The 22,106-nt window shown below is 44.8% G+C and overlaps 2 pseudogenes; one reads left to right on the top strand and one right to left on the bottom strand.

Annotated features, from left to right (window-relative positions):
• Nucleotides 1–5,881: 5,881 nt before the first annotated feature.
• LOC106967684 (methylosome subunit pICln-like) lies at nucleotides 5,882–7,323 on the bottom strand (annotated as a pseudogene).
• Nucleotides 7,324–18,309: 10,986 nt separating this feature from the next.
• LOC128311098 (ATP synthase subunit f, mitochondrial-like) lies at nucleotides 18,310–19,278 on the top strand (annotated as a pseudogene).
• Nucleotides 19,279–22,106: the final 2,828 nt, after the last annotated feature.

The raw sequence follows: 22,106 nt of genomic DNA, 5'->3' as shown, positions 1-22,106 counted from the left end.
GGACTCGATACCAGGATCCATTGTAGCTGCTCTATAAAGGCCAGATGTCTGTATTATGCTTTCTAGAATATGTACTCTGTCAGTCTTTGGCCACCTCCTCACATTGTTTTCTTTCTTATCTGAATCTCTCATGGGTATAAATTATTGGCAGAAATGTCATAGGACTTGAACCTTAGCTATAAGGGTGTCTAGAACTGTACTTTTTAGTTTTCTGAACTTGTAAAGCATGCCCATGTTCTCTAGCCAGAGACTGCTGTGAACACATAACTGAGTGAGGTGGGTTCATTACTTGTTGCAGCAAGGGAGAGCACACATCATAAGGAACGATGAGAACCCTCCATAAGAGGGTGTTAGATAGAACCTTTATAGAATTTGACCTTTGGTTGGGTGATTTGTGGAGGGCCTGAGGAAGCAAGGATTCACTCTAGGTAGGATGCCATCTGAAAGTCGGGGTGAGGGGAATTTTATGATTTAAAATCTCAATAGATTTTATAAATAGGTAAACTAGAGGGGAAAAAAGGTATAATTGGTAAAGAATTAACAGTCACTTATTTTAGCCAGGAGAGGGAGATGTTTGGTATTTTGTGGGTGGCACAGGACCTTATTTTTGTCTGTGCTTAGGAAAAATTATAGTGTGGACTTGCTTTATCTCATTTAGTCATGGTCTCAGAGTGACCTTGTCTGAGCTGATATTCTGTGAGATGGTTTATGTCCAATGGGAGAACAACACAGGTTAGTGTTGAATGCCTGGCCAGCTTCCGAATGTCAAGGGCTGCTCTTTTCTTCATCAAGTACAACATAGAATGGAATTGGAGTGGCTATTGGATAAGCAGATTTATTGTATTTACCCCAGGTATCATCATACTTACTGGTGAAACTGGTGTTCCCCACCAGAGTCAAGTTTGCCCACTGTCCATGGTCATTTAATATTTCCCAAAAGTTTAGTGAAAATAGTAAGACAAAAGGAAATAAGAGAAAAAGCTTCAGAAAGGAGGAGATAAATTACTACTTGTGTGTAATTGCCTACCTGGGCGTTGAAGAAAAGCAACTGAAAAATTATTAAGAGTAAGAAGTGTTGAGCAAGTCTGTTGGTTACAAAATCAGTACACAAAATCAACGCTTATCTTTTAAATCAACAATTATCAGTTAGAAAATACAATTTTAAAAAGGCATTAAGATAGAGGCTAAATATAAGATATCTAGAAATAAACTTGACGTAAGAAAAGTATGCAGGACCCATATAAATAAAACTAAAACTTCACTGGGAGACGTGAAGTCTTAAATAAATGGTAAGGCATACCACATTCTTGGATGGCATCTCAATAATTCTGCCATTTCAATTCTAATAAAAATGTCAAAAGTATTTTTTTTTAACTAGACAATATAATTCTAAGGTCACCTGGGAAGATTAATAAAGGGCTGAAGAATTTTTGGAAGATTGAAGGCTGACTTACACTGTTAGAAAGAAAGATTTATTATCAAAGTAGCATGATTCTTGTGTAAGAATAAAAATAGCCCCCTAAACAGAGTCAAGTATATACATTTGGTATAAGGTAAAGGTGGGATTTAAGTGTTCTTAGGCTTCTGCTTAAGATATAGAAAGCTGTTAAGCTAACCTAATAATGAGGAAATGACAGAGAAACTACAAAATCATTACTTTTGTTGATCCCAGGAGGTAGGTGAGGTTGTGAGGCCACCGAGTAGCCTGATTCAGAAGAGAAAGCAGTTCTTCTCCGCTGAGACGGGCTTCGCCACCTCTGGGCTCTGGCGGACCACAGGAGCCTGAGGCACCTCCACTCTCCACGTGGGTGAGAAGAAACCAGCTGTCGAATGTACCACTATCATCCATCTGTGCCAAGAGTGTAAATCGGGGATAGTGGAGGTCGCCGAGAAGTGTCACGCTCAGCGGTAACCTTTCCCACAGACTTCCACCACGTGCTCACGAGAAATACGGGGGGCAGGAGCCTGGCTCTCTCCAGCCCACCTCGGAGGTACAGGCAGGGCAGAGGCAATTGATTAATGGTGGTTGGGGGACACAAAATGTCATGTGCTTCCTGGGTTCTTCTCTCTTAGGCATCAAAAGCCTTAAGCTACCAGGGTCACGGACGGCAGCACTTGCTCACAGGGCTTCAAGTGCTGTGGGGCACAAGGCCTTGCCCGTTCCACTGGACAATTTCCCCTTGAATGTAGACTAAAGCTTCAAGTCTCCAGGGTGGCGAAGTCTATTACTCCCAGGGCAGACAGACAGAGATGCATCGCTCAGTAGCTTCATGAAAGGCATTTGATAAAATTGAATATCCATTTGTGATAAAAACTCTCAGCCAAGTAGAACTGCCTCATCGGATAAAGGACATCTACAAAAACCCTACAGCTACCATCATCCTTAATGGTGAAAGACTGAACCTGTGTACCCTGACGATGGGATACTACTCGTCAATAAAAAGGATGAATTACTGATACAAGCAACAATATGGACAGATCTCAAAAGCATCGTGCTATGTGCAAGACGGCGGACTCAAAAGGCTAGAAACTGTATGTCCATGTTACGTTGACAATCAGGAAAAGGCACAATTATGGGAACAGCAAACAGATCGGTGGTTGCCAGGCACCGGGGTGTGGGACTCACTACAAAAGGGCACAAATGAACTCTGTGGGATGATGGTGGTGACTACACACCTGTGTATGTTTGTGAAAATTCATAGAACTTTACCCTTAAAGAGGATAAATTACATCTCAGGAAACCTGACTTTTATTTATTTATTTATTTTTAAATGTTTGTTTATTTTTGAGACAGAGAGGGAGACAGAGCACGAGTGAGGGAGGGGCAGAGAGAGAGGGAGACACAGAATCTGAAACAGGATCCGGGCTCTGAGCTGTCAGCAGGGCTCGAACCCACGAACCGTGAGATCGTGACCTGAGCCGAAGTCGGATGCTTAACCGACTGAGCCACCCAGGCGCCCAAAACCTGACTGTTAAAAGCATGGTTCAGGAAGAAAGTATTGTGCTGTAAGCAGTGCCAAAATAATTGCTAAACCATCTGAGGAAAAAATAACTTTTAATTTCTCACATCGTAAAATAAGATAAATTTTAATGGATTAGAGATATGAATGAAAAAAATCAAACCATTAAAAACTTAGAAACATGCAGGAAATTTAGGGGACGAATACATAGGGGATCAAAGCCTAAAGCACAAGGAGGTGAAGACCTTAATAGTCAGGATAGTGATTACCAAGAGGTAAGAGGAGTGTGTCCTTGAGAAAGGACCTTCAGCAGGAATCTCTCTTCCCTCTCCCTCCCCCAGCCCTGTCCTCTTCCCCCTTCCCCTCCGTCCCCTCCCCCATCTCTCTATCTCCATCTCAATAACACAGATGACAGTTATATGGACAGTTGTCATGATTATTTATCACGGTGCAGCCTTCTGTTTTTGTGCCATATTTTATAATAGGAAAAAAGGGTAAAATTGAGGTCCAAATGTAATTTTCTACATTTTACAACACAGAGAATTTAGGCACAGAGAAGCAGAATCTATTGAAGATTAATTTCTCCCATTTCCTCTCCCAATTCCCCACTCCCAGTCCAATGCTCTGCTAGCCAAAGCAGCCACATTTTTTGGAACAAGTTAGCAGACTCTGAACCTTATAAACCAAGGCCAGTTTGAAAGGACCTAGGTTACAGATATGTGATGTTTAATTAAAAATGAACAAATGGTAAATCCTGAGTTGGAATGGAAAAAGCCTTTTAAACATCAAAGTAAAGGCAGAAGCCATAAAGGAAAAGATCAATAGATTTGACTACTCTCATGTTAAAAATGACATACAAATTTTAAAGTATCAAAGCAAAATCAAAAGACAATATACAATTGGGGAAAGTATTTTTAAAATACATGGAAAAAATAAATACATAAAAAAACACATGGCAGGTAACAGGTTAACATTTTTGACCTACAAAGAGCCCTTAAATCAATAAGACTAATATCCCAATAGAAAAATGGCAAGGAATATGGTTGGCCATTTTTAAGGGAAGAAATACATATTTTTAACAAGCATCTAAAAATATTCATTCTGGAGTGCCTGGGTGGCTCAGTTGGTTCAGCATCTGACTCTTGATTTTGGTTCAGGTCATGATCCCAGAGTTGTGGGATCAAGCCCCACATTGGGGTCTATGATGAGGATGAGTTTCTCATCCCTCTCCCTCTGCCCCTCCCCTGCTCATGCTCTCTCTCTCTCTCAAATAAAAAATAAAAACTGAAAAAAAACTAAAAATAAAAATATTCATTCTCTCTAGTAATCAAATCATTCATTGGACATTAAAAATGTGCACTTGTCATACATTCAATTGTCCAGGATTAGAGAAGATGGAAACATCTAGAATGGAGAAGCTGTAGAGAAAAGGGCACTCTGAAGTATGTGGTAGGAGAGCAGTTCAGCAACATTAACAAGAGCCTCAAAAATTATGTATTCTTTGATTTAACAAATTATGCACAGGAGTGCCTGGGTGGCTCAGTCGATTAAGCATCTGACTTCGGCTCAGGTCACGATCTTGTGGTTCGCGAGGTTGAGCCCCACATTGGGCTCTGTGCTGACAGCTCGGAGCCTGGAGCCTGTTTTGGATTCTGTGTCTCCCTCTCTCTCTGCCCCTCCCCTGCTCTCTCTCTCTCTCTCTCTCTCTCTCTCTCTCTCAAAAATAAGTAAACATAAAAAAATAAAAAAAACCCAAATTTATTTATTTAAAAAAACCCCAAAGATATTTATAATAGTGATACATGGAAATGACCCGAGACATCCCAGTGATGGGGAGCTGGCTAGGTTATGCTATTTTTGTGCACCTGGGCATTTTCTAGCCCAAATGGCACCTTTGTGTGACCTAGGAGAAAAGGCTCCTCTTGCTCGAGGGAGACCTCACCACATGCCAGTCCCACAGCTTATGCAGGCAGTGGCTTGTACATTGGACACCAAGGCTCTGATAATGCACAGTGTGGTGCTATAGTATGTAGCCATTAAAGCACATGTTTGAATAATTTTGAATGACATAAGGATATGTTCACAATATGCTATTAATCACATAAAACATATGAAGCCCCAAGAGTAGTTTCTGGAACGTAACAAAAGCCATTCTTTTATTTATTTATGTATTTTCGTATGTATGTATTTTTATAGAAAACCTAGATTTACTTGTTAAACTCTTACAAAGACAAAATAATTATCTGAAGTACTTTGAGGACTTCATCCCAATTTCACTTGTTGTTATGGAGATGGACCTAAGAGGTTATAACAAAACAAACTGGTGAGAGACATGGTCGGAGGCACTTGTTAGTGGTAGTAAATGAAGCTGGGATGTTTCCCAAAGGGCTCCATGAAGAAGCCTGCATGAATTTATCTGGGTCCCAAATTAGTAAAAAGACCCACAACCCTGTGGAGAATGAGCAGAGGCCAGGATTTCTCAGATCTCTGTCTTTTTAAGGGGTATGGGGATCCTTAGGTTCTAAAGGGGTGTATCTTAGACTCAGCCTCCCTCCTTCCCATCCAGTGTACCTGCACCTTCAAGGGCCTGCACATTCCCATCACGTAGGCCTGCTGGGTGACAGGCGATGCATAGAGTGGAGGCAGGAATTGTAGGCCTACTCAGAGGGTACCTATGCACAGAAAGTTTGGGGGTAGATGATAAACTACAAATACCCTCTTGGTCAAGTTAATTCGCCTTTGTTAATAAAGGCCATAGTATCCAATGCTCATGAGAACTTTTTGTCTCAGTATACTTTGTCTCTAAAAAGAGCTGGTTGGGGAAAGACAAAGACTCTCATCAACACCCACTCCATAGTAGAAGAGGCACCAAGATCTTTCCTACAGTTACGAGCAGAATCCCACAGCAGAGTAAATCATCCTCAGTGGTCAACATCTGCATACTCAAACTGAGCACCAATGGTTGGGGTAGTACCTCTCTCTATCCCCTCTTCACAATCTCACTGAATCTTCTGTCTGCTCTCCAGCCGTGTTATACTGGCTGCTCACAGACTGAGAAAGCATACCTTCTTATCTCTCCAGTGTGACTTGGCCTTACCCTGTTCGATGGGGTAGTCCTGCTTCACAGGTGTGAAGTGTAGGGATGTCTCCCCGCCCTTGTTCACGGGCTTCCACATCGTATTCTTCTCCACGGTGGTCGTCTGAATCTTCACCCTCAGGATCTGGATGCAAAGCCTGGCATTCACACATTGCAGCGAATATTGCCTCCGATGTAGGTTTATCACTAAGCACAGACCTAAATTGAGCAATAGGTTCAACATCATCATCACTGCCTTCTCCTCCTCCTCCTCTTTCTCCTCCTCCCCCACCTTCTTTTTCTTCTTCTCCTCCTCCCCCTCCTCCTTCTCCTCCTCCTCCTCCTTCTCCTGCTTCTCCTCCCTCCTGTTCTTGTTCTTTTTGTTCTCCTTCTTCGTCTTCCTCCCTTTCTTCTTCCTCCCCTTCTCCTCCTCCTCCTCCTTCTTCTTCTTCTCCCCCTCCTCCTCCCCCTCCCTCTCCTTCTTCTTCTTCTTGTTCTTCCTCTTCTTCCTCCTCCTCCTCTTCTTGTTCTGCTTCCCCTTCCTCCTCCTCCTCCTCCTCCTCCTCCTTCTTCTTCCTCTTCCTCTTCTCCTTCTCCCCCTCCTGCTTCTCCTCCCTCCTGTTCTTGTTCTTGTTATCCTTCTTTGTCTTCCTCCCTTTCTTCTTCCTCCCCTTCCTTCTCCTCCTCCTCCTCCTTCTTCTTCTTGCTTTTCTTCCTCCTCCTCCTCTTCTTGTTCTTCCTCTTCCTCCTTCTTCCTCTTCCTCTTCTCCTTCTCTCCCTCCTGCTTCTCCTCCCTTCCGTTCTTATTCTTGTTTTCCTTCTTTGTCTTCCTCCCTTTCTTCTTCCTCCCCTTCTTCTTCCTCCTCCTCCTTCTTTTTCTTCCTCTTCTTCTTCTTCCTCTTTTCTTCCTTTTCTTCCTCCTCCTCCTCCTCCTCTTCTTGTTCTTCTTCTTTCTCCTCCTCCTCCTCTTCTCCTTCTCCTCCTCCTGCCCTTCCTCCTTCTTCTTCTCCTTCGCCTCTTCCTCTTCCTCCTCCCCCTCATGCACCCTGATATACAAATGCTCTTGTGGATAGGCATTTAGGTCCCTGGACGCCACATGAAGCTAATGACGGGGTATTTCATCAAGAATCCTAATCCGGAGCCATTTGACCAAGTCAGGTGGCTCTCAGCGATGCAAAGGGTGCCGGTGCCAAGGCCCTTGCTGCTCAGCACAGCCTTGGTATCCGACTGCTGCTGCTGGGGCCCCTCAGTGAAGCAGAGCTGTAGGAAATTTTTGAGGAAGCTCATTGCTACAGGGAATGTGGAAACAGGCAGGGAAGGGAACTGAAACACAGCCATCCAGCTGCTCACCTCATCCTGCCCCAGGAAAAGCTATCATTTTAAAGGTAAAATTTTAAGTTGTGTACACAAGCCCAACTTAACAAAGTGATATATGTATAGAAAGAAAACTAGAAGAAAAATTAAAAAGATAATATACCAGTATTTTAAGAATATTACATCTGGCTGATTAGAGTATAGGCAGCTTTTTAAAAGTTTTTTTTAATGTTTATTTATTTTTGAGAGAGAGAGCATGAGTGGGGAAGGGGCAGAGGGAGACAGAGATGCAGAATCTGAAGCAGACTCCAGGCCCTGGCTGTCAGCACAGAGCCCGACATGGGGCTCAAACCCACGAACTGTGAGACCATGACCTGGGCTGAGGTCAGATGCTTAATCGACTGAGCCACCCAGGCGCTCCTGTAGGCAACTTTTATTCTTATTTTTTGCATTTTGCTATACTTTTGATATTTCCTAGGTGGGATATATATTGTCTAGGTGATTAGAAAACAAACAAACAAACATTAAATTCCAAAATCTATCTCATTTAAAGGACCGAGCAGAATGAACAATACAGCTAACCCAGGAGAGATGTGTGATTTTGGGTACTTTCATTACTTTGAATTTTCACATAAAATCTTAAGCCTTATTGATAGAAAAATCAGTGGAGAGGAACTGTTAAGAAGGACATTTAGTGATAGTGGTGGAATGACCACACAGCAACGTGGAAATAAGCCCAGCCGGTGTGACACAGGCCTTTGACGTGCAGGTTGTAACCGGAGTAAAACTGTCTTCTGACCCAGCCCTGCTCAGCACAGATGTTAGGGGTCTAAAGAAAGCTTGGCACGGAGCAAAGAACAGATGGAGAACACTGTGGGAAGCCCCCGTGTCCTCCACGCAGTGATTAAGGGGGGAGATAAGGAGAGCAGTCTTTTTGGAGCTCATACTTAAGCCTGAAGTGACTTTGTAACATGGCTAGTTACCTCTTTTATTTTATTTTAAAGTTTATTTATTTTGAGAGAGAGAGAGAGAAAGGACATGCACAAGCAGGGGAGGGGCAGAGATAGAGGGAGAGAGAGCATCCCAAGCAGGCTCTGGGTTCTCAGTACAGAGCCCGATGTGGGGCTCGAACTCACGAACTATGAGATTATGACCTGAGCTGAAGTTGGACGCTTAACGGACTGAGCCACCCGGGAGCCCCTAGTTACCTCTTTATATCTGAGTTCCCTGTTCTGAGAGGGTGTGGAGTACAAATGAGGGTGTTAAATGTGGCATGTCCTTAATGGTTTGTTTTCCCTTAAGTCAATGGTAGTAATTACCAGTGTTAATGGGGAAGAGAAAGCCCATGACTGACTGAAATAATCAGATGTTTGTGTCCCTAAAACTGAGCTTAATACTTACCCCGCCCCTCTCTGCTTTCTTCTCTAATGTTTTCCTGCGCTGTTTACAACCCCTCAGTGACCCCTCACAAGCTTCAGAACAAAGGTTAAACTCTTCACTTGGGCACAGAAAGACCTGCTTTTCGTTCTAGCATCTTCCCTTGTCACTACATCCTTTAACCATACCAAACTGACTTTCGTTCTCTTGAACACTTGTGGCAGGTTCTTTCATGTCTCTGGGCGGTTATAGTCTTACTAATATTATCAAATGCCTGCTGTGTGCCAGGCACTGTGCTGAATGTATTAGCCTGTGCGTCATACCAATCCTATCTTATCTCCATTTTATAAACGAGAACCCTGAGGTTCAGAGACACTAAATAATTTGCCTAGAATCACACAGTGAGTAAGTGGCAGAGTCAGAATTTGAACACAGTTTTTTTTTTAAACTGATTTATTGAAGTATGATTGACATACAAAAAGCTATGGATATTTAATGGATACAACTTGATGAGTTTGGAGATATGTATACACCCGGGAAACTATTATTACAATCAGTGCCATAAACTTATCCATCACCTTCAAAAATTTCCTCCTGCCCCTGGAACCCAGCTTTGACTCAGAGTTTGAATTCTTTTTTTTTTTTTTTAATTGTGGTAAAGTAGATACAACAGAAAACTTCCCGTTTTAATCTTTTTTTAGTGTATGCTTCTGTGGCGTTAGGTCCATTTACATTGTACAGCTATCATCACCACCCACTTCCAGAACTTTTCATCTCCCCCACCTGAAACTCTGTACCCATTAAACATAAACTCCCCAGTTCTCCTTCCTCCCAGTCACTGGAAACCACCATTCTGCTTCTTATGAATTGGATCACTCTAACTTCATGTAGGTGGAATCAAACAATGTTTGTCTTTTTGTGATTGGCTCATGTAATTTAGCATCATGTCTTCAAAGTTCATCTATGCTATAGTATGTGTAGAATTTCCTTCCTTTTGAAGGCTGAGTAATATCCCATTACGTGTATATATCACATTTTGTTTATCCCTTCACCCATCAATGGACGCTTGAGTTGTTTCCTTCGGTGATTGTGAGTATTGCCGCTGGGAACACGAGCGTACAAATATCTGTTTGAGACCCTGCTTTCACTTCTCTTATTTATACAGAGGTTGAATTGCTGGATCACCTGGTAATTCTGTGTTTTGTGACATGCACAGGGTTGAAGATTGTAGGCCAGTAAAATTGTAGAATCCCCCTCAAGCTGGTTAGACTCAGGTTATGGTTTTGGCTGGAATGTCACAGATGCTGAGTTTTGTCTCATCACACCCCAGGGCGTGGCACTTGATGTCTGTTTGGCTACTTGTATTTTTAGCTTGGATCACTTATAATGCTGGGGCCTGCTGGGTGTCTCTATTGTAAAGTCTTTTTGTGATTAATAAGTACCTTGTGAGGAGATACTTTGAAATGATGTACATCTCCCTTTTCCCACCAGCCTCTCACCCACTGGATTTTAGCATCCATGGGGATGTTTCTTGATGAATAAGTTATTCCTGTGATGGTACCAAACAGTGATTTTTCTAATGCCATCATCATTTCTTCTGCATTTATTCATTATCTCTCTGCTATAAAGAGCTTTCTCTTCTCATTTATTTATTCATCAATTTCTATCAGTATAGATTCATGGGTACAACTCTACCCAATGGGTTATAAGCTGTTGCAATCATGACTTATTTATTTATTTTTAAATTTTATTTATTCATTTGTTTATTTATTTATTTAGAAAGAGAGAGTGAGAGCATGGAACCAGGGGAGGGGGCCTAGGGAGAGAGTGAAAGAATTAAAAAAAAAAATTTTTTTTTAATGTTTTATTTTATTTTTGAGAGAGACAGAGACAGAGCGTGAGTGGGGGAGGGACAGAGGCAGAGGGAGACACAGAATCCAAAGCAGGCTCCAGGCTCTGAGCTTGTTAGCTCAGAGTCTGATGCAGGGCTTGAACTCACGACCTGTGAGATCATGACCTGAGCTGGAGTCAGACGCTCAACCGACTGAACCACCCAGGCACCCCCATTATTTATTTTAATGCTCAATATTTCTCAGATTTAGTCAGTGGAAGCCACTTCAAATTGGTTCTTGTGTCCCCTTGACATTTCTTCTTCATTGTTTGGGCATGCCCTCGCTTTCTGACACAAAGAGATGGTCCAGGTTTATCTTATGTTCCCCCCTGTATTCGGTGATTTGAAGAGAGCGTATTTATTTATAGAATAAATGTTTGGAATGCAAACAATGCTACCCAGGCTGTTTCATGTGCACCCCCTACTGTTTAGCCTTGCGGGTTTTGGATTTCACCGCTGGTTTGTCACTGGATCTGTGAGGCTGTCACCTGCAACAGAAGATGTGTGCATTTTATAGCCCACTGAATGTTAGCTGTAAACCTGGCCCCCTGAGGCAACCCCCAAAAGGAGCTAGCACTGATACGTGTGACAGGATTGTTTGGTTTCCTTCTCTCAGATACTCAAGGGCTTGCCAGCATGGGAGCTCTGTTTGGAGAGAAAACAGTTTTTACATATTTCTCCTTAACGGTAATAGAAACTATTGTTGTAAAGAGGCACTAGGTTTAGACTATGCCATATGGCACTGAGAGGCGTTCATCACTACAGCTTCCAGGGGCTGAACTCAAAATAGCCCATATTTTTGCATTGATGGAGAATTAGCCCTTGGCTGCCAGGAAACACCCATTGTAGCAGCTCTTCAGCCATGTAATTTAAAATAATTACTAATTAAATGAGAATAAAATAGAGTCCATAATAACAATAATAATCACTGTAGCATTGGTCATTAGCCAAGTTACTATTTGTTGGAGCGTCACCTGGGGGAAGATGGCTTGCCAAAGCGGGGAAGACCCGTGAGGGAGCCGTGGCTTTCTCGTGACTGCTGAGGTAAGGGATCAGGACTGCTCTGGGGGGGGCTCGATAACTACAGACCCAATTTTCCATTCCATCTAGATCGCCCGTCTCACGTTGTTTCCAGGAATTCGCTAATACGGCAGGCAGCATGCCGTTGAAAACCAAAAAGCAGGAACAGCTGCGTGGCACTTGTCAACGAAATTATACCATCGCAGGAAACAACTCAAGCGGTCACCCTGTCTTCGGCAGGCGTCGCTCTTCTCCCCTTCTCGGGAGAAGCAGGGCCCTTTCGAGCGTGGGCCTTTGGGTGTGTGTGTCCGAGCCAAGCAGGTGTGAGTATGTGGGTCAGCATTAGGTACAGCAGGTTTTAGGTCACGGCGCAAGGGCCTGTCGGGCCATCTACGAAAGTGAAAGGTGGAGGCTGTCTGGGCGAGATGCAGGGTGTCTGGGGCTCACTGTGTGTGACTTCACAGAACATGCCTTCCTTTGCTTCTTCATTCATCTGACCAATGAGTACCTACTAGGTGCCGGATAGCCTACTGAGCGCTGGGAATACTGATTAAGACACACCTGGGCGCTGCCCTCGGGGATCTGACGGCCCCCGGTCAGGGAGGAGTGTACAAATCCAGACGTGTGAAAGTGCCACAGGGGCAAAGAAGAGAGCACACGAGAGGTGAGCAGGGGGCTCTTGGAGACGTGGCATCTGTGAAGGACTCTTGAGTATGCCGTTTATGTCGAGGCCCGAAGTCAAAGGAATGCTTGGCCAGGTGAACCACGAGGGAAGAATGTTCCCAGCCAAAGGGGTGCCGCGGGCAAGGGCCCTGCACGACGATGGAGCCTCATGGGTTTGGAGAGCTAGCGGAAGTGCATTGTGTAGGGAGAGGCACAGAGGTGCTGAGTGAGGGAGACTGTGACACAAGAGAGGGGTCCCCTGGCTCCAGGGCTTCTGTAGGCTTGGGGAGGGGCCCAGATTTGGTTCTAAGTGCCGGGGGCGGGGGTGGGGGGGGCTGGTGGGTGGGCAGCTTCAGAGCTGAGCAGCGGCAGGACGTGGTTTATGTCCGTAAAAGCTCAGTCTCGTTGCTGGTGGAGAGTGGCCTGGTGGGGACGGGGCCCGGGCTGGCCCAGAGCCCAGGTAGCAGGTCATTCAGATAAGAGAGGACAGTCCTCTAGGGGGATGGCAGGGCGCGGTAGGAAGTAGACCGACGGGGCATTCATTTAGGCAGTAGACTTGACCTGGGGTGGCCAGGACTTGAGGAGGTGCCAGGGCTGGTTCTCAGGTCTCGGGCTTGAGCAAACTGGATGAACGGATGTGTTGTGTGTCAGCAGGTTGCTATCTGAGGACAACTTTATCTGAGGGTTAAAATATTCAGATTTTTTTTTATGGTGGCAAAATACACTTAACGACCTTTGCCATCCTAGCCATTGTTACGTGTGCACTTCTGTGGCTCTCGTTCCCAGTGTGCCACCGCGATCGCTACCGTCCGTCTCCAGAACTCTTCCTTCTTCCTCACCTGGAACTGTACCCGTTGCTCACGGACTTCATGTCCCCCTCCGGCACCTCCTGGCCGTCAGCAGTCTAGTCTGTCTCTATGAACGCGACTGCTCCGGGAACCTCGTAGAATCGCACAAGGTTTGGCCTTTGGTGACTGGCTTATTTCACTCTGCGCGCTGTCTTCAAGGTTCACCTGTGCTGTGGCCTGTGTCAGAATTTTCCACCTCGGGCTGAATCATTCTGTTTCACGTATACACCGTATTTTATTTATTCATTCATCCATTGATGGATATTTGAGTTGCTTCCCCCTCTTGGCTGTTGTGAAGATGGCTCCCAAGGACGTGAGGGTACAAATACCCGTTGGAGTCCCTGCTTTAATTTCTTTGGCGTATCTACCCAGAAGTGGAATTGGTGGATCATATGGGAATTTTATATTTAACATATCAAGAAACCACCGAACTGTTCTCTATAGGCTGTCCCATTTTACATTCCTACCTGCAGTGCACAAGGGTGCCAGTTTCTCCACAGCCTCGCCAACACTTGTTATTTATTTACTTATTTATTTTTCAACTTTTTAAAAAAAAGCTTATTTTGAGAGAGAGAGAGAGAGTGGGCATGAGTTGGGGAGGGGCAGAGAGAGAGAGAGAGAGAGAGGGAGAGGGAGAGAGAATACCAAGCAGAATCCTGGCTATTGGCACAGATCCCATCACGGGGCTTGATCCTGCAAACCGGGAGATCATGACCTGAGCCGAGATCAAGAGTGGGACACTTAACCAACTGAGCCACCCAGGCTCCCCTATTTATTATTATTATTATTGTTTATTATTCTATTTTTTTGATAATCACTATCCTAATGGGTATGAAGTGGCATCTCATTGTGGTAAGATGCTCAGATTTATGGATGAGAGATATTCAAGGGGCGCTGTCGAGTAAATGGTGGGCTGTACCAGGTGGGATTTCCATCGAGGGGTCTTCTGGCCCTCAGATCGCTTCAAATTCTGCTGACCCTGCTGTGCAGCGGGCTCTTGTGAATGCCTCGTTGTCGTGGAACTTCCGTGGTTGTCCTTACGGCATCCTATCTCTGCCAGTGTGCCTACTCTTTGAGGATGGGAGCCTTTGGGCATTTGGATTCACTTCTGGTGAACAAATGACATTTTGTACCTGGTTCTCCCCTTTCTACTCCACATTGCAGCTCCTGTGGAAATTAACCAGGAATAACTAACTGTGAGCTGTGGATAAAAGTGGTGGAAAGCTTCAGAAAGGGAATTTATCGCCATGGTCTTGGGAGGTACATCTAGCTGAAATCACACAGGTCTGATGATCTTTTAGAGTGAGCGGAAGGCATTTTTGTTTGCTTTTCTTTTTTTTTTTTGTAACAAAGAAAATTCAGCTTTAAAGTGTTTTTCAATTTCTCTCTCAGCTCCTTTCATTCTCTGATTTCTTCCTCTTAATGGGATAACATAAACCAGTTTTCTGTCGTCTATTATTCATCAAAGCTGTTGATTTACCCTGAACAGAATGAAGGCAAGGATGTTATTAAAATAAAACAACTTCCAATTGAGCTGCTAATAAGTGCTGAAATGCATCCACATTTCTCCTATTGATTATATCCTGCCGACAGAGGCAAACACAAGCCATGTACCATACGCTGCCTGTGGAAATGAAAGATTTAATTAGATGAAAACCGAATGAGCTGGAAGATCTACTGTGCTCGGCCATCAAACAATTGTTATTCATAATTGGCTGTTTGAAATGTCCCTGCTTCTTGAGCCTTTTTCACTTAAAAAAATTCCCTACCACGCATTAAGATGAACGTGGTCGTTAGTGAATTTTCCCCTGTGCATTTTACAAGCTCAAGGTTGTGGGCTAGAATGAGCCCTGTCAGGCCATTAATGAGGTGTAATAGAACATCTTGAAATGGAGAATTAGCAGGCAAGAACAGGGAAACAGCATGTCTTCTCCATTTCAGGCCCGTCTTCAAATGCTGAAGGTGGGACAAGAGGGGCTGGTGGGGAGGATGTAAGAAGAGGTCCATAAACCCAGAGAGTGGGATTCTTTAGAACTGGCTAGCTCTGTAAGTGTGTGCATGTAAAGTTTAATGTCTGGTAAATGCACTGATGTTTAGTGACACGAGTGTATTAAAAAGTTGGTATTCACTTTGCCAAGGATGTTTCAGGCACCCATCAAGTGGCCTGCTTTTTAAGACAGCTAGGAGGAGAAAAATGGACAGAAATCGTTGCCTATGGTAGCCATGTGGCAGTTAGCCTATTCAGCTTTTCCTTCTTGGACCTCTGAGGCTTTGGTTTCCTCCTTTGCACAATGGGGATATGAGTTACACCTATTTCATCGATTTGTTGTGGGGATTAAGTGTTGTGGGGATTAATGTGGGCATCGCTTTTAGCACTGTTACTGGGCACACGGGTGTATGCTAAATGAATGTCAGCTATTTGCAAAAAGAATTCACCTTCCATGTCTTCAAGGCTCTGAAGGAAAGATATCACCTCTTCTGTTCTATTTCCCGTAGCTTCCTCAGTGCTGAACACCCTGCTGTCAGGAAAAACGTTCATCTGAAATAAAAGAAGTGTCAATCTCTCAATCTTTTTTTTTAAGTTTATTTATTTTGAGAGAGAGAGAGAGAGAGAGAGAGAGAGAGAGAATGCAAGAGTGGGGGAAGGGCAGAGAGGGAAGGAGAGAGAGAGAATCCCAAGCAGGCTCTGCACTGACTCTGGACTGACTCACTTATGCGGGGCTCAAATTCATGAACTAGGAGATCATGACCTGAGCTGAAACCACTGAAACCACTTAACTGACTGATTCACCCAGTCACCTCAATCTCTCAGTCTTGAGGTTCTTATAGACTTGGGTGGGAGTTGATAGTCGTTCAACAAATATGTATTTAACATCTTAAATAATTTTGATTTTTTTAAAGTTTATTTTTGAGAGAGGGAGAGAGAGAGAGAGAGAGAGAGAGAGTGAGCACGTGCCTGCCGGGGCAGGCAGAGAGAGAGGGAGAGAGGGAATCCCCAGCAGGCTTGGGGCTGTCAGCGCAGAGCCCCACACGAGGCTCAGTCTCACGAACCGAGAGATCACGACCTGAGCTGAAATCAAGAGTCGGACGCTTCACCAGCTGAGCCACCCGGGCGCCCCAACATCTTAAATCATTTTAAAAATAATATTTTGTTTTTCTGATGACAAAAGGAATAACAGCTGCTCCTTGACAGAGGCAGTGAGGGTCATGGTTGAGAGGGCAGGGAGCGGAGCCAGACTGTCTGCTTCCCCGGCCACCCTGTGAAGATTCGATGGGTTAAGACCCCACCAGACACTCGCAACAGGGTCCGGCACATAATACGTGTTCAATAAGCTCCAACTGGTATTTAATGAAATATAGTAAAAACCAACTACAGATCATGTATCCTCATGATCCCGAGATAATGGCCAATAAATACTTACTGAAAGTGTGCTCTGTGATTAGCACAGTGCTATGGGACCTGATTCTTTGTGTCGTGTTGCACTGAGTTTATGCTACAGTAGAATCTCAGGCTGGATATTTTTTCTTTAATATCTGGCCCCCTGTAGTCACCACTTCTGTACAGAAACGCCGCGGTGTGTTAGTTCTTGTTTCTCACGTGTAATTTGGAGTCAAGTGGACCAGATAAACAATGTCAGTGAAAATATCTCTTGCAGACACTGACGGGACTTATCCGTCTAGGAACGAAGAGATAACGGATGCATAAATGTTTAATTTTTCTTTGCATGTTAATGTAACCACTGAACTCTCTTGGTCCCCGAGCAAATTAATCATCACAAAATGAGAGTAAATGACACACGATCTGTATTGAGCTGTTGTCTGTTGGATCAGCCATCCCTCGGCGCGGGTATCATGGAAGAGGCGGGTCTCTGCAGCGGAGCTGTGTAAACGGCTGTGATAGATCTAAGCACATTAGGATGCTCCTTGGAAAGCTCAGGGCCCTGATCTTCTAGCTTGAGGTCGGTTCTTGGCATGTTTGGGGAGTGATGGTTCCCTCTCCCTTGTGGAGGAGGGCCGGCGCTGGACTCTGAAGTCCCGACATCTTCAATCCCTAGCTGTGTGATTGTTCGAAGTCACAGCCTCTCTGAGCTTTATTTGCTTCATGCGCAAAATAAAGTTGTGGCTAAAAACTGTATGTATATCCTTTTTGTTTTTAATTGTAGTAAAATACCCAGAACATAAAATTTACCATCTTGCCCACTTTTAAATGCGCAGTTCAGGAGGCGACTAAACCATGTTTAGCTCCAATGATAATGCTACCAATATTGCCACCACATGCCCAGTAGAACTGTCGTGTGGAGCAAATTAACAAAAGGAGGTGAAGGTGGTGCTTTCTCAAGGAGGCAAGGCTTTGCAGGCCTCAGTTTGTCCTGTCCACGTGGCCCCATCCCCTCTCTGGGCTCTGTTTCCCCACCAGTGGCTTGGAGCTCAGATTCCTTTAGTGCTGACGTTCTGCCGATCTGCCCAGCAGAGGGTCCCAAGTCAACCGGGAGGCAAGCCTTCTGCTAAAAGGCTGCGTTTCTCTGGTGAGGCGTCAGCAACATTATACCCATGGAGGTTTCATCACTTTTCTGGTCACCCTTTGCAAGGAAGCCGTTGGTAAAATCTGACTCGTCAGTGACACTGATATATATATGCCTGTGTCTGCATCCATATCTGTAGCTCTATCTATACCCACAGCTATCTTTTATTAGTTCATTAAAAGATGTTTATCTAGCAACGCCTCATTGCCAGGCACCCTTTGAGGCGCTGGGGATGCAGCCGTGAAGGAGAGGCAGCTCGCCTGGCTTCACTGAGCTTGCCTTTCAGTGGGCAAGGCAGACAGTAAACCAGTATAACAAGTTAGTGAAAGGGCGGGCCTACGCTGGCCCACTCCATCTTGTTCTGTGTTCTCCACCTTGAGTGACTATGTCCCCGACATGACCCCTTTTCCGGGAAAATCGCAGAAACCTCAGATCGCGCCTCCTCCCCTTGAGTAACCTCCCGCTCACCCGTTCAAACTTCCTGATCAAAATACGCCCAGCGACCTGCATAACAGGACTCTGACCCTTCCCCAGCCAATTGGCCGAGGCCATGACCCTTCCCCAGCCAATCGGCTGCCCCTAGACCCCTATAAAACCTTTGTGCTTTTGAAACTCGCTCTCTCTCCGGTATCTCACCGCTGCCTCGGTGCGGGTCGGGGATTGAGCTCGAGCTAGCTCGAATAAAGGCTCTTTTGCTTTTGCATCGGACTCGGCTCCCTAGTGGTCTTTGGGGATCACGAATTCTGGGCATAACATTAGAAGTGATAGATGCTGGATGGCGGACACCCAGGACTCCCAGATGGCGTCATCCATACCAGCGAAGGAGAAGAAGCTCCTTCTCCTTCTGTGGAGGTGAAGCTAGGAGAGCGGCCACGCTGGACGCTGAGGCGGGATTTCACCCCTAAAGGCATTGCTGAGCTTTTCAAAGTTCGTCAGTGTGACGAAAGGGGGCGTCGCTGGGATTCCTATGGTGCAGGCAGTTTATGTGCTTTTCAACTACTGTCATGGTTACAAGGAACACAAACGTGAGGGGTGACGCAAGTACCACTGAAGGGGGCCCGGGGTGGAGGCACATTCGGCATTCCTAACCGTGACCTTTGCCTGGCACCCTTGAATCCTTTCATATCCTAATTCAGAATTACCCTCCAATAAAGGATAACTGGTACTTGGAAAACAAGAAAGAAGAAGTGATAGGTGCGGAGAGAAAAACAGTGCCAGGCCCGGAGGTGGAGGGTGACAGGGGCTTCTCTTTAGAAGGACTGGTCAGGGAAGGGCTCCTCAGAGGGGACACTGAATGAAGGGAGTCCTGAATGAAGGAGCAGGCCTGAATGAATGGAGAGGACCAGCCATGGGAAGGTGTGAGGAAGTGTGCTCCAGGTGGGGTGGAGGGAAGAACTTCCTAGAGGCCACAGAGACTCCTCCCTGCCTTGGGCCAGTGACCGAGGCTGAGCCAGGGTAGCCCCAGTGCAGAAGGACTTTGGGTTCCTTCTCTTCTCCCTGGGTTTCCATAGATGACAGTATTTCTTTTTTATTAAAAATTTTTTTAAAAAGTATTTATTTATTTTTGAGAGAGAGAGAGAGAGAGAGACAGAGTGCAAGCAGGGGAGGGGCAGAGAGAGAGAGGGAGACACAGAATCGGAAGCAGGCTCCAGGGTCTGAGCTGTCAGCACAGAGCCCGATGCAGGGCTCAAACTCACAAACCATGAGATCACAACTTGAGCCTAAGTCAGACGCTTAACCAACTGAGCCACCTAGGCACCCCATAGATGACACTATTTCAAGAGCATCTCCAGGCAGCTGGGAATCAATGTTGGGGGAACAGAAGACCTTCTTGGTCCCTTTGGTTAATTTGGCCAAATTAACCACAGGGACCAAGAAGGTCTTCTGTTCCCCCAACATTGATTTGAGCCCCTCTCCTCGGAGGCCAACAGGGCACCCGGCCTCTGCTGGCAGCCGAGTTCCCACGGCCCCACCCCGGCGCTTGGAAACAACGACGGCTTCAGGAGTGCCAAAGAAGGACAAAGATGCCAATGTCCTTCAAACCAGAGCTGTGAAATTTGGTAATGAGGGGCAACTCTGTTAGTGAGGACATGAGAAACGCACATTTATTAAGGCTTTCTGAGATAATTTTGCACAATTTATAATTTGGCACTTGTTCAGATACTGGTTCAGCTGCTTTAGTGGCGAAGAAGCTAACAGAGGCTTTAATGAGGTGGAAGGTAGTTTTCCTTTCATGTACAAGTCCGAGCCAGGAGGCCGACCTGGAAAGTAGAATGGCCCTGTTCCATCACATGTGCCCCGGCCCGGGGGCTCCTTCCATTCTCTGCTTCGCCACATCTTTGAATGCTGTGCTGGTCCACTGAGTCACAGGTGACTCACACTGCCCCTTATGATGGTGTTGAAGCCGGCAGGAAGGGCAGTGGTAAGTGAGGACATGTCCTTAGTTTTAAGGCTGTGACCTTGGAGTTGTAGACATTACTTTCTTTAAGGTTTAACAGAAGTAAAACGAATGAACCGCTGAAGTAGTGTTTTGTAAAAGTTTACTGTGTACCCACCAAAAAGATAGTTTCCAGGAGCCCTCAAACCAAAACGTGGACTGAAACTCAGACGTATGTTGTTAGGAAGCAACTTATATAGAGTGGAGGCAGTGATGGTTCTGTGTTCAGAGTGATGGGTTCCAAAATTAAAAAGTTCTTAAATGACGGGAAATTGGTTAGTGGATACCTCACACCCATCTTGGGGGAACAATTTAACTTTTGCTTATGATTTTCAGAGGTATGGAGCCAGAAGTGACCCAGGTCAATGTAGCCTCGCTTGTCTTGCAAAGTAAGCTCAATTAAGCTTTGCTTGTATGACTGGTTTTGCTCAGGGAGTTTTTAAGTCCTGTCTTTGCTTGTGTTTGGTTTTGACACAACTGATAATTTTTTTTATTGAATGGGACATATTTATACTAAAGCAATTATTGGACCTAAAAATTTTTTTAATTTAATTTTTATTTGAATTCCAGTATAGTCAACATACAGTGTTGTATGGGTTTCAGGTGTACAATATAATGATTCAATAGTTCTGTACACTACTTAGTGCTCGTCATGGGGAGTGTACTCTTAATCCCCTTCACCTATTTCACCCCAAACCCCACCCACCTCCCTTCTGGTAACCACCAGTTTGTTCTCTATAGCTGAGTGTGTTTTCTGGTTTGTCTCTCTCTCTCTCTCTCTCTCTTTGTTCATTTGTTTTGTTTCTTAAATTCCACGTATGAGTGAAATCATATGGTATTGTCTTTTTCTGACTTCTTTCACTTAGCATTATACTCTCTAGATCCATCCATGTTGTTGCAAATGGCAAGATTTCATTTTTTATGGCTGAATAATATTCCTCTGTGTGTGTGTGTGTGTGTGTGTGTGTGTGTGTGTGTGTTTGATATCTTTATCCATTCATCTATTGATGGACAATTGGGCTGCTTGCATATTTTGGCTATTGCGAATAATGTTGCACGATTACTGAACTTTTAATTTGGGAGACACTTATCCCCCCAAATTGTTGGTTGTTTGTCTGATACTCATATTTGACTGGGCATCTTATCTGGCAATTTTAATTGGCAAGAACCTAGTCATATAGACACATCTAGTTTCAAGAGAGTCTGGGATACTGAGCCTTTAGGGGGGCAGTATTGTGTCCGACTACAACCTGGAGTTTTAATTACTAAAAGGAAGAAGGCGAGAATGAATATTGGGGACAACTCGTAGTCTTTGCCCAAACTTATACGGTCTCATTTATTCATTCATTCTACTAATATTTATTAAGCACCTACTGTATGACAAGTATTGGATAAATAAAATAGGGAAGGCTCCTGCTGTCAGGGAGTATATATTTTAGTGGAAAAGACAGATAACACTTTAAACACGTGTAGAATTTCAAGTAGTAATAAATGTTATGGGGAAAAATAAGGCAAGTAAGATTCTAAAGTGTGATAGGAAAGCTAATTTTTATTTTCTTTTAATGTTTACTTATTTATTTTGAGAGAGAGCGAGTGAGCAGGAGTGGGGGAGGGGCAGAGAGACTATCCCAAGCAGGCTCCACACTATCTGTGCAGATTCCACTGCAGGGCTTGATGCTACGAACTGAGAGATCACGGCCCGAGCCGAAATCAAGAGTCAGGTGCTCACCCAACTGAGCCACCAAGGCTTCCCTGGAAAGCTGCTTTTTATTTTATTTTATTTTTTTTCAACATTTATTTATTTTTGGGACAGAGAGAGACAGAGCATGAACGGGGGAGGGGCAGAGAGAGAGGGAGACACAGAATCGGAAACAGGCTCCAGGCTCTGAGCCATCAGCCCAGAGCCTGACGCGGGGCTCGAACTCACGGACCGCGAGATCGTGACCTGGCTGAAGTCGGACGCTTAACCGACTGCGCCACCCAGGCGCCCCAGGAAA

The sequence above is a fragment of the Acinonyx jubatus genome, chromosome A1 (assembly GCF_027475565.1).
Source record: "Acinonyx jubatus isolate Ajub_Pintada_27869175 chromosome A1, VMU_Ajub_asm_v1.0, whole genome shotgun sequence".
NCBI classification, from domain to species: Eukaryota; Metazoa; Chordata; class Mammalia; order Carnivora; family Felidae; genus Acinonyx; species Acinonyx jubatus.
This window is presented reverse-complemented; position numbering and strand designations above follow the sequence as displayed.